A 13,203-nucleotide genomic window follows, 5' to 3' on the forward strand; every position below is an offset into this window, starting at 1 on the left:
CACTGTTCTCAGCTCTTAGAGTGATTTTTGATTCTTTCTTATTTTGGCTATATCTCAAGTCCTTCCTTGCCTGTGAGATGTGTGCCCTTCCCTCTCCAGGCCCTAGTGACCTTATATCTGGTTGACTTTATATATAAGTATTTGTATGTGTATATTTTATATACCTATATAAAATCTCCCTCTGTGGCCTTCCGGCCTCGAGTTTTCATCACATCGCTTCCTGGATGAAGAACCTACAAGGGTGAGGGGCCGGGGTTGGGGGTGATGGGTAAGAGGATCTCAAGGGGACTTAGGTAGGGGGTTCGGAGTGGCAGACTGGTGGGAAGCTCTGCCAGGGTTCCTATTTCTATTCCTTCCACCTGAGGCCCCTTTCCAGTCCTCTCATCCAAATGTCTCTCATTTCCAGGAGCTGAGACAGAGACAGAGAGATACCCAGAGACAGAGACGCCGAGGCACCAGCATCCCTCTCCGCTTCTGTCCCGCCCCACCGCTCTGACGGACATCCTCCATCAGCCAATGGCGCTCCCGATGTTCCTCGGAAGGGCCAATGAGAGACATAGGAGGGCGGAAGATTCCCCGCCCCCACTTCTAGGCTTGGTTGAGCCGTGCAGGTAGGTCCGGGGCTGGGGGAGCCGCCGTTGGCACTGGTGCCCGAGGGGGTGGGGGCACGAGTCGGTAGGGGTGATGGTGGGGAAGGGTAGGCGGCCCCGACCGCGGGAACCTGGGGGGGCGGCCCGGCCGGGAGGCGGGGGGCCGACGGGCCCGGGGAGCGGGCGCCGCCGAGGGCCCTGGAAGCGGCTGGGCTGGGGGAGCGGGGACGCGTGTGTGGGGCACAGGGACCCCCGCCCCGCGCCCACCCGCAGGCCTGGGCCCCAGGTTGCGGGCAGAGGGGCTGGGGGCCTGTTGCTCTGGGGGCGGGCTGGGCCGGGCCCGGGGCCGGGGGCGCTGAGCAGAGCCCGGGGCGCCAGGCCGAGCCGAGGTGGGACGGACCGACGCGGAGAGGAAGGGAAGCTGCATCCCTCGGGCCGCCCCCTCCTGAAGCGAGCCGGGGCAACGGCCGCAGGCGCCCCTGCTTGAGCCCACTCTCCCTTTCGCCCCCTCCCTAACAATGGGTTTGGGGCAGAAGGAGTCGCACCACTGTGGGAAGGGGGGTAGGTTTGGGACTGGGGTCCAGGGTGGGGGGAGGGGTGGGAACTCGGGCTCTCCCCTTTCTCTTCGCCCCTTGGCTTTTGCGGTGGGGATCATGGAGGGGCTCTTAAGCCCTCCCGAGACTTGGGTCAAGAGTCAAACTCCCCCCTACCTTCCCCCCCTCAAAAAAAAATCCGACGAGCGGTAAGGAAAGTGATGCCAAGTCTTTGAAGCCGAAGTGACAAACGCATAGGAAGAACAAATCCACTCCAGAGGTTTTTATTTTTAATTTTTCTTAAAAATGAGGGTACTGTATATTCTTTGAATTTTTTGAAATTTATTTTACAGAGGTGGGTGCTGTTATTTTTGTCCCTACTCGGGCAAGCCTCCATTTTAAGCGAAGCAGTAACTGGTTAAGCTGGAATTTTCATTCAGGCCTAGGACGTGGGCAAGGATCCTACAAGAGGTCATTTAATCCATCCTCCTACCTCCAGACAAACTTGCCTCCCTCCCATCCTCAAAATTAAGTTGTTTGGTTTGCTTTTAAAGATCTCTAAGAAAGAAGAGTCTTTTGTTTGTAGCACTTTAGTCAAGAATGGATTTTACTTTTCATGTAGAATGGGCTCTGCAACTTAAACTCAAGAAAATTTAGGACAATCAGAATGATCAGAGAGGTTTTAATTTATTAAATAAAACTAAACGTGGCAAGGGGCTTTTTAAAAAAAATTTATTTTATTTACTTATTTTTGGCTGTGTTGGGTCTTCGTTGTGGTACACAGGCTTCTCATTGCGGTGGCTTCTCTTGTTGCAGAGCATGGGCTCTAGGCGTGTAGGCTTCAGTAGTTGTGGCACGCAGGCTCAGTAGTTGTGGCTCATGGGCTCTAGAGCACAGACTCAGTAGTTGTGGCACACGGGCTTAGTTGCTCCGCAGCATGTGGGATCTTCCCGGACTAGGGCTCAAACCCATGTCCCCTGCATTGGCAGGTGGATTCTTAACCCCTGGGCCACCAGGGAAGTCCCCGCAAGGAGCTTTTTTAGGTGATCAGTTAACAAATCATTTTTTAATAGTGTTTATGAGGTACCCTGGATAATCATTTTTCTATCTGGGAAAAATGGTTTTGGCTTTCTAATTATTTGATAAGCAATTTTATATTATCTAAAATATGTGTTATACATTTAATCCAATTTTATGGAAAAATATATTTCTACATACATACGGAGATACCTATACCACACACATTTGTCCTTTTCCAAAGGGGATGGTATTTTCTACATCTTTTCAAGATGGTGAGGCAAACAGTACTTCAAATCTCTGTCCAGATAGCTTAAACTATTTGCTTATTCTTTTTTATTTGCTTATTCTTGATTATTTTAAATCTAAATGAAAGTCCTCTCTTTCAGATACCTTCTTGAAACAAAAGATTTTCCTTCCTGCTCATACTTGGTGACTGGGGGATTACTAAGACTCCCTTCTTGCTCATTTCTGAGTATTGTCTGAACTATTCCTGACACTATGAATGCTATTTGGATGCTTCTTAAGGTAAGATGTGTTTTATTTTTTTTTTTAATTAAAGGCCTCATATTATTTCTTTTTCTTTACAATTGAGGATTTTCTAGTTCTTGAATTTGCAGTTCGTCAACCCTCTTACCCGACATTCCTTTCCCCTCAAAAAAACTGTTGTGTTTGCTTCCTAGGACTGATTAGTTACTCCTTACTTTGTATTGCTACTGTTCTTAATCATTGGTGTTAAAATATTAATGAAGTTCTCAAATTAATTTCCATGAAAATGATGTGTTTATTTTTTAATTTTAAATTATGACAACCCACATAGTTGTAAAATTCTGTTCCAATCTCAGTAGGATGGATTGGCAATTCAGACAGCCAGGTCCACTTTCAAACAGGTACTTTAGTGTCATAGGTGCTAGGGTGTGTCCCACTCTTGCAAATCTGTAGCTGATTCATGTGTTACAAAAGATGTGTCACTAGCCATTTATTTACTCCGAAACTTCATTTAGTATGTTAGAACATTCTAAGACCTGTTCGTTTATGTGTATAGCTCTGTTGGAGAGTTCTCCTGCTATTCCCTGGTCCTTTGCATGCGAATTTACACCATTTTTCTCAACAGGTAGCACTTTGTGCCATGTTTCATCTCACAAGATGCGCCTCTTTGGGGGCAGTGTGGGCAGATGATCTTTACATTAAAAAGCTTTCAGTGATGTGGTGGTTCTCCAGTCTCTTGGCTACTTCAAGTTCTTGTACATATATGTCTCCATTAGGACTAAGCAGAGGACAAAGCTTCAGATACACGTAGGGAGGAAAATGGGAGGAAGGATGGGGAAAGATAAGGAGTGATGGAAGACCCCCACCAGCTTCATGGGGTGGCACAGGTTGCTTCCTTCAGAGCTAAATACTAGTGTAGTTAAGATTGTTGTCTGGTAATCTGTCCTGTGGAATTCCAAATTAATGCAGTGAATAAATCAGATATTAATGCAGTCTGTGTAAACTAAATATTTGGATTGTGGGAAATCTTTAGGTAAATGTAGACTGAGTTCTCATCTTCATTTATGTTGCAGCTGCTATTGTTGGATGAGGAGTGCTTATATTAGTATAAAGGAAGCCAGAGAGACACAGTTTTTCTAGCCAGTCTCCCTGTAGAGTTGGAGGGGTTGCATGGGAAACCCAGCCAGAAGTCCTGAACCTATAGGAACTGGAGGACCTTGTACAAGAATATTTCTCTTTGGTATTGAGTGTTTAGTGCCACGACCTGGTGGCATTTGTTGTCTTTAGGAAGCAGGCAAGGGGATATCCACAGGTTCTAGTTCCGTAGAAACCCAAGGAACTGGGGATCAATATATTAGATTTTTATTTTACAGTTTTAACTAATGGATTAGATACATAGAGACCTGCTTTTTAAGATCTATATTTCTATAGATATAGATTAGATATCTATATATCTATATATATGACATTTTACCTCTAAATCTCTGAACCTGGGCAAGTTCTACACTAACCCTTGAAGTTGCACCAAAGCCCTCTGGAATGACAGGAATACAGAGTGAAGTCAGTACTCCATACTGTGTGTTACCACCTGTTAACTACTTAAGAATGTAGTTATGTGACTGCCTTAATTTAACCCTTTGCTCAATGGAAGACCTCTTCTGAGTCTAAACAAATTTTTTATTTGCTAACATTTTCCTCCTCCTTTTATGACTTAAGAAAAACCCTTAAAAACTGTAGTGTGATCTGGGCAGGGGAAAAAGGCACTTTTTTGGGGCTTCCCTGGTGGCGCAGTGGTTGAGAGTCTGCCTGCCAATGCAGGGGACACGGGTTTGAGCCCTGGTCTGGGAAGATCCCACATGCCGCGGAGCAACTAGGCCCGTGGGCCACAACTACTGAGCCTGCATGTCTGGAGCCTGTGCTCCGCAACAAGAGAGGCCGCGATAATGAGAGGCCCACGCACTGCGATGAAGAGTGGCCCCCACTCGCCGCAACTGGAGAAGGCCCTCGCACAGAAACGAAGACCCAACACAGCCATAAATAAATAAATAAATTTATAAAAAAAAAAAAAAAAAAAAGGCACTTTTTTGGGGGGGAATGGGAAAAGGATAACTTTGAACTTGCAGGATGGAAAATAAAAAAGAGAGAGGGAACTTTATTCTCTTTTTCATTTGTGAATACCTTTAAAATGTTTCTGAGATGTGTTTTCAGATTGCAACTGCTTATTTTTAAGTCAAAAAAAAAAAAAGGTAGGCTAATTAAAATGTATACTTTGGAGCCAAAATATTTATTTTCTATAGTTCTTACACTTTGTTTCTGATTATCTTATTTCAGCATGAACTCTAGTTCTATAAGGCATTACTTAAACGTCAGACCTCATTATGTGCTTATTTCTTTTCCCAGGCTTATAGAAAATAGTACCAATACTCACCCTTTCCAAGAATGAAAGTACAAAAAGAAACATAAATAACAAAGGAAAAATAACTCCAAACAAAAACTCCTCAATTTAAGGCACTCTTTTTTTTTTTTGCATTTTTAAAATTTATTTATTTATTTACTTATTTATTTTATTTTTGGCTGTGTTGGGTCTTCGTTTCTGTGCGAGGGCTTCCTCTAGTTGCGGCAGGTGGGGGCCATTCTTCATCGCGGTGCGCGGGCCTCTCACTATCGCGGCCTCTCGTGTTGCGGAGCACAGGCTCCAGATGCGCAGGGTCAGTAATTGTGGCACACAGGCCTGGTTGCTCCGCGGCATGTGGGATCTTCCCAGACCAGGGCTCGAACCCGTGTCCCCTGCATTGGCAGGCAGATTCTCAACCACTGCGCCACCAGGGAAGCCCAAGGCACTCTTTTAAAAAAACAAAACAAAAAAAAACATTTATTTATTTATTTCGGTTGCTCCGGGTCTTAGTTGTGGCATGCCTGCAGGATCTAGTTCCCCGACCAGGGATCGAACCTGGGCCCCCTGCATTGGGAGTGAGGAGTCTTATCCTCTGGACCACCAGGGAAGTCCCTAAGGCACTCTTGTTAATTAGTTCCCATGGAGTTATTTACCCCTTTCTCTATATCAGGGGTCTGCAGCTTTTTTATTGCTAGCCATGACTAAGCAGTATCAGTGATGTTTGGTGTTTTTATGTACAGTTGTCAGGGTTAGGGTATGTGTGAGATGGGAGAAGAACAGGGAGGAGGAGGAGGAGAATTGGGTGAGTTGGAGAAAAGATCAAAGTGAAGATGAGATGGAGAGAAGAGATAACAAGGTCTTTGGTGTGTGATATGGTGCCACCATCAGTTGTCTCAGGTAGCTCTCAGGGACTGCTGGTTGCCTGTGTGCTAGTGCCTTGTGTGCTAGACTGAACTATGATGAAAGCAAGTAAAAAGTATTCTTGACAAACAAAAGGACATAATTAAAATATGATTCAATAGGATATGGAAAGATCTCCAGGATAAACATTTAGGCAATAAAAGCAAGATGCAGAAAAGTGTGTATGATATGTTACCCTTTGTGTTTTTTGAAAAAAAAGAAGGGAGAAAAGAAAATTTGTATTGGCTTGTTGTATATGCATTAAAAAACACTTCAGAAGAATAAACAAGAAAATGGTGACATCAGTTACCTGTTAAGTCTAGAAACTGGTCAGGTAGAGGACATAGTGGGAAGGAGACTTCTCGCTGTATTATATTTTTTTTTCACACTTTCCGATGTTTGTATCAAAATCAAAAAATACAAAAAAGTTTTTAAAAACTTCCAATCCTTACATCTTTTCTTCTTCTGTGTCTGGAAGTCAGAGAAATGTCAAGGAGCCACAAATGAGAGGGCAACAGCTCTTGAACAGTGGTTGAAGGGGTGCATATACAAAGGGTACTGTAATCTAGGGCACATTTTCTCCTGGGATCTTGAAGAATTTCAAATTTGTAGGTTTATATTTCTAGTATTGAATTGCAAGGTCAGGCATTAAAAAATTTCACTTGCTCTTAAAGTTAGTAAAAAAAAGATTTTCATTGTTTATTCCCTCCAGTTGGCAATTAGATACACTATCACATTCTTGGTTATGTGATGTGGGGCAATTTTAAGAAATTTAAAAATCTCTCGGAGGTTCAGGGTCCTCCTTTGTACTGGAAATGAAATTAACATTTACTTCAGAGGATCTTTGTGTATATTATATCTGCGATTTGGCTTAGTGAACTACTACTGTTATTAAAGTAATTACTAAAAATAATAGTTCCTTGTAGCTAGTGGTCATAGTTGGGGGCTCTGCCTGATGTTGGGCAAGTGTCTCATCCTCTTAGAGACTTGGTGTCCTTACCTGTGAAAAGTGTATAATTGTAGTACCTAGATCCTATGGTGGATTTTGTAAGGACTAAATGAGTTTGTTGATGCGAAGTGCTTAGAATAACACTTGGTATGTGCTCAACAAACACAAGCTGCTAATTTTCTTCATGACATCTGTTTGCTAGGGCTGCCATAACAAAGTGCCACAAACTAAGTGGCTTAAACAACAGAAATGTATTGTCTCTCAGTTCTGGAGGCTAGAAGTCTGAGGGCAGGGGCATGCTCCATCTGAAGGTGCTGGGGCAGGATCTCTTCCAGGTCTCTCCTCTAGCATCTGGTAGGTCCTTGGCTTGTGGCAGCATAACTCCAGTCTGTACACAGAGTTCTCTCTGTGTATGTGTCTTTTTTGTTCAAAAATTCTCCTTTTTAAAAGGACAGCAGTCGTACTGGATTAGGGCCCATCCTAATGAGCTCATTTTAACTTGATTACCTCTGTAAAGACTCTTTCTCCAACTAAGGTCACATTCTGAGGTACTAGGGGTTAGTGGTACAAAATATCTTCTTCGTGGGGGACAAAATTCAACCCATGACAACATCCATTAGCCTCATCAGCCCTATAGACTAATGTTACTCATCATGGGTAGCAGACCGTCAACACCTACACATAGGAAATGAAAATTTTGGTGCAAATTGGTCATATGATTTAAAGAAGTAGATTATTTCTTTAGGTGTCTCATGCATTTGTCTTCTTAATTTTTTTAATTAATTTTTATTGAAGTATAGTTGATTTACAATGTTGTATTAGTTTCTGGTGTACAGCAAAGTGATATATAACTGAATCACTTTTTCAGATGCTTTTCCATTATTGTTTATTACAAGATATTGACTATAGTTCCCTGCGCTATACAGTAGGGCCTTGTTTATCTCAATTGTCTTTAATATATAGATTTTGTTATTGAAGCTTTAGATTTATATAAAATTGAAACTTTAGAAGGTGGTAATATTCTTTTTCTTTTAGCTATCAGTAAAATTCTGATTTGAAAAATTAAGGTCAGGATTACAGGCTGTTCTCCATGTCTCATCCTTTGTGGAAATTGATGAAACCCTGGTATAATGTTATAAGTAATAATCCTAGTTATTACTTTAAAATGTATATCTCAGAAATAACTAAAAATAAATAAATAAATAAATAAATAAATAAATAAAAATAAAATTGTCTTCCAGCAAAAAAAAAAAAAAAAAAAAGAAATTGATGAAACCTTGGGATTTCCTCACTACGTAAGAATTAAGCCCAGGTATCTCTCTCGAGGGGTTTGGGAGCTAAGGATACTCAGTAATGTGGAATTAACACATTCTCTGTGTGAATAAAGAGATGTTTTATGTTCAGTCAGATGCCGTACTTGAAGAAGCCGGCATGGTTATCCTCCAGCATTTAGCTTCTTTGGGGGGTTGACAGTATGGGTCATTCCAGAAATAGCAGGACCTTGAGGAAGTTCCTTCTCTGGCCTGACTGATTTGGCCCGCCCTCTGCCGCCATTCCCCTCCTATTTGCCTTTAGGGTAAAGTTCAACCTTTTTGATGTAGCATATAGACACATGATAATCTGGCTGCTGCTGACCTTTCTGTTTTGTTTTAAAATCTTACCTTTCTCAACTGGCCTGTATGTACCTTTGTTTGATGGTTTCCTCTCCTGAAACTAGTGTTACAACTTTAAAAGTTTACTTAGGTGAAAATTTTTCTAAAAGGTGCTTTTACATGCTTTTCTGCCTCTTTAAGAGGCACTCTGGGGAATTCCCTGGTGGTCCAGTGGTTAGGATTCCTTGCTGTCACTGCGGAGGGCCTGGGTTCGATCCCTGGTTGGGGAACTAAGATCCCACAAGCCACGCAGCCAAATTAAAAAAAAAAAAAAAAGTGCTCTGAACAAAATTTTATTTTTTAATAATAATTCAAAATTATGGAAGATCTACACTATGCCCACCACTTATTGTACTGTGCTGAAATGTAACGTGCCTTTGGAGGCCGTAAAATAAACTGTATTCATGGAGTAGTGTGCATGTATTACATACTCTCGGGCTAGTCTTCATTTTCTTTAGTCTGTGATTATCTACTTTCCTGATCTCCTACCTTAGTATCCGGCTGTTACTGGCCTTGTTCCAGCCTCCAGAAACTCTCCCCTTTATTTTAATGCCTTCTTTCTGTGGTAGGTTAGGATATCAGCAAACTAAGCTTATATAAATTATTTGCCAAGGAAGAGTAAATAGATCTTTAACGATGGCTGGAGGGACTTTTCTGTGGATAGGATAACATGAAGATGACAGCTTTTTGACAGTCTGATGCAAAATGATGTGGTTTTGCCTGTGTGCATTTTACGGAGAGGAAGGGTCCATTGCTTTCATCCGATTTTTACAGTGGTCTGGAACTGCTTTAGATAAATATGTGTCATGAAATTGCTTTGTTAGTTGTTATCAGAGGCTAGTTCCCAAATTCCTTTTCCTGTGTCCCTATCCTGAAGTGAAGGAGTTCATGGTATTGGATAACTGTTTGGACTGTGGGCCGAGGGGCCATTTGACTAGGCCAGAGAGAGTACTGACCAGGCTGAGGCAGAAATGGGGAGAGAAGTCAAGCCGTGAGCGGGAGAGCAGCTCTGGGCATTGTTGGCTGGTTTGCTCCAGAGGACAATGGGAGTAGCCATAGTAAGTTCTGGAAGCTCAGAGAGTATATTCACGTACTTGACTTGAAGAAATGGAAAAATATTATCTTTTTAAAAAATTATCTTTCTATTCTGAACAGTCTAGTGATTTTAGTTTTTGCTAGATTTTTTTCTTGCTTAGAAATCATCTTGTGAAATGTTTGCAACCTAGATCATAATTTAATGAGACAGCTAGATAAGAGTGAAAACAGGAGTAAAAGAATCAAATAAAGAATATAAATTAATGTTATAATTCTAAAAGCATCTTTAAAAAAAAATTATTTATTTATTTGGTTGCACTGGGTCTTAGCTGCTGTAGGCGGGCTCCTTAGGTGTGGCAGGCGGGCTCTTTAGTTGCAGCTTGTGGGCTCCTTAGTTGCGGCTTGCCAGCTCCTTGTTTGTGGCACACGGGCTCCTTAGTTGTGGCATGCACTTGGGATCTAGTTCCCTGACCAGGGATCGAACCTGGGCCCCCTGCATTGGGAGCGCAGAGCCTTACCTACTGCACCACCAGGGAAGTCCCTCTAAAAGCATCTGACTGTGGGGGCTTCTTCAGAAGTGGAACATCTGCCTTGCTTACAAAGAAAACCTCTTTCCCCCAGTGACTTTGCCTCTTCGGTCATAGAGCACAGAGCCTGTCAGGGAAGGGACTCATCTTGGGCCCAACACTGTCCCTGTATTTGTTTCTTCTTATACTAGGCCACCTCTCTGGTCTCTTGAGCTGTTTTCTTCCTCCTTGTTAGGGACCTCTGGCTGTCATTTGTACCTTTTCCCAACCCATTTTCACCCTCCCATTCCCTGTTGGCTCTTGTCCCTCAGCTTATAAACACACTCAAGTCTCTCGCTTTACGAACGCAAAACGCTTAAACTGCGACCACTGGTCCCTTTGCCAATGAAGTATTTGTAGCTTCTTCCTATGTGTTCTACTGTACCTGCCCTTTCTGCCCTTATCTTCTGAGGCCTCCTTGTGGTCTTTGACCGTCCTCCCCGGCTGTGGTGGTAGTGGTCCCTCCTGGCTTCCTGTCGTCCTTTCTGAAAGGCACTGTAGAGTCATGATACAGAACGTGGACTCTGCAGTGAGTCTCCTAGATTCAGATTTCAGCTCTGCACTTACTGTGTGCCTCTCTGTGCCTCAGTTACCTCACCTGAAAAATGAGAAAAATAATATTAAAAATAATGGCACTGAACATTACAGGACTGTTGTGAGGAGGCAATGCGTTAATACATGAAAAGCACATAGGTGAGTGCCTGGCGCACAGTGCAGTACAGGTGGTCTGAGCGCTGCCTCTTTCTGTCGTCGCTGTCGTCTCTGGCTCTTCCTTCTCAGTTTTCTTTGCAGACATTTTTTCTCTTTCAATCAGTGTTTGCCTTGCCTTGGCCTTCTCTCCTCCCAGCCTGTGTAATTCCTGAGTGACATCTTAGATAAGTTTGTGTCTCACTCTGTATGAGTCCCACATCCATATACTGATGATCTGCAAATGTGTTTTTCCCAGCGCTAAATGGTCTCCTCATATGACCATATGTTTCCTCCCCATGGCTTACCTGGCTTTCGAGGTGAAGTTCACACGCTTTTGCCAAGCACACAGGCCCTTGGCCCAGATCACTTCCTCTGCTCCTTCCTGAGCTCTCTGCGCTCAGCAGCGTTGAGCTGCTGTTTGTAGTTCCTTCTGTACACCTTGTTGCTCCTTTGCCCCTGGGCCTTCACACAAGCAGTTGCCACTGTTTAAAGTGACCTCCTGCCCTGTTCTAGAAACATACTTGTCCTAGTTCTTGAATAACAGTGAGGTGTAGTAACAGCAGTAACTGACGTGGAGAGCTTCCTGTGCACCCAGGCTTTGCCTTTGTGTGTGCATCCCTAGCACTTCTGTTGTACAGTGATTGCAGGTTTGCTTCTCCACGCAGCTCGTCTCCAAGTTCTTTGAGAGTAGGGGCTGTGTCCTGTCTTCCATCATCACTGCTTGCAAAGTGATGACATGTAGTAAATGTGTTGAATGAATGAATGGTCTGAGCACTGCACTGCCCAACCTGTGAAATGCATCTTTAAGAGGGTATCAGTGGGAAAGCTGAGTTAGTTACATCCATTCGCCAATCCTGGCCTTACCCTTTGGAACTATAGGACCCAATCTGTTTAGTGTGAGCAGCTTTGTAGCTTTGGAATAAGGGTTACAAAGAGGGTTTTGTTTTTTGTTTTTAAATCGTTCATTGAATGATGAAGGGCGCATAGGTGTTTTTGTTTTCTTATTTTTGCTTTTAAAAAAGAGAACCAGTGTGCTGACAACCCAGTGTCATCTGGCAACTAGAATGTTTTTACATTGTTGGAATAAAGTATAGGGACTTCCCTGGTGGTCCAGTGGTTAGTTAGGACTTGGCCCTTTCATTGCTGTGGCCCTGAGTTCAATCCCTGGTCAGGGAACTAAGATACAGAAAGCGCCCACGCGGTGCGGCCATAAAAAAAAATAACAGCAATAAAAATAAAGTATAGAGAAATGAATTTTATGCTTGTAATGTTCCATCCAGGTAGTAATTTGGCAGTGAACTGATTATAATTTAAACATTTTTTGTGACACTAATCATTAAACATTAGTGATCAGGTATCCCCTTTCTCCTTTCCCATCACAGCTCTGTTAAGTATGGGTTTAGACACATAATGTTTTATCTTTTATCACCGTGTATAAATTGCGTTTGTAGCAACAGCCCAGAAAATGGCAAGCTTTTAAGTGTAGTCTACGTGGTACTTTAATCTAGGTCTTGATCATGGTAGTAATTTTTTGGCCAGCAGGGGGAGCTGAAGTCACTGGTATGTGACTCCATCTCAGCTGGTTTTCAGTTTGTCAAGGCCGAAAGAAAGTAAAAATGCCTTATTGACAAAGGTCATGATCAGAGTTCACAAAGAAGAAACACAAATGACCAAGAAGCATATAAGAAACATTTTTATTCTGATAAGTAATCAAAGGAATTCAGATAAAAATGATATACTACTTTTTTTTAGCCTATCAAATTGTCAATTGAGCTGTATGGTCAAAGGTAGTGAGGGGGCAGTCTCTAAAACTGCTAGTGGAAGTGTGCATTGGGCCCAATTTTTCTGGAAGGTATTTTGGCAACATATATCAAAAAACCTTAAACTGTCTTTTAACTCAGTAATTCCACTTCTAGGAATTTATCTTAAGGGGGAAAATATAGAGATATATAGAAAGATTTGTGACTAAAGATATTCATTGTAGCATTATACAAGTGAGAATTGGGAATAAACTTGAATGAGCAGTGAGATTAATGGGTAAATTATGGCGTATTTAATGGTGAATTATTATACAGCCATAAAACAATATTTTTAAAGAACTTTTAATGTCTTAGAATGTTGAGTATATGATAAATGAAAAATTCAGGATATAGAGATATATAAGGATTCTAAATATATAAAAGATAAAGAAGATACACACACATATATATATATATATATACATATATATATATATATATATATATATATATATATATATATATATATATATTACACACATGGAACAATGCAAGAATTGGGGGCGCTGACCTCTGTGCAGTAGAAAATCCACATATAACTTTACAGTAGGCCCTCTGTATCTGCAGTTCCACATCCAGGGATTCAAT

At 42.1% G+C, this 13,203-nt stretch overlaps 1 protein-coding gene across 3 annotated transcripts in view; it reads left to right on the forward strand.

Moving 5' to 3' along the window:
• Positions 1-596: 596 nt before the first annotated feature.
• KANSL1 (KAT8 regulatory NSL complex subunit 1) overlaps positions 597-13,203 on the forward strand; it is a 188,010-nt gene continuing 175,403 nt past the window's right edge. Inside the window, exons 1-2 of one of the 3 annotated variants that reach the window (XM_059907027.1) lie at positions 597-611; positions 2,530-2,668. The gene's annotated coding sequence lies outside the window, so the exon portion shown is untranslated. Of the gene's footprint in view, positions 612-1,134; positions 1,152-1,346; positions 1,404-2,529; positions 2,669-13,203 lie in introns of those variants that run through there. The other 2 variants (XM_059907028.1, XM_059907026.1) reach the window with 2 other exon arrangements.

The sequence above is a fragment of the Balaenoptera ricei genome, chromosome 20 (genome assembly GCF_028023285.1).
Source record: "Balaenoptera ricei isolate mBalRic1 chromosome 20, mBalRic1.hap2, whole genome shotgun sequence".
NCBI lineage: Eukaryota > Metazoa > Chordata > Mammalia > Artiodactyla > Balaenopteridae > Balaenoptera > Balaenoptera ricei.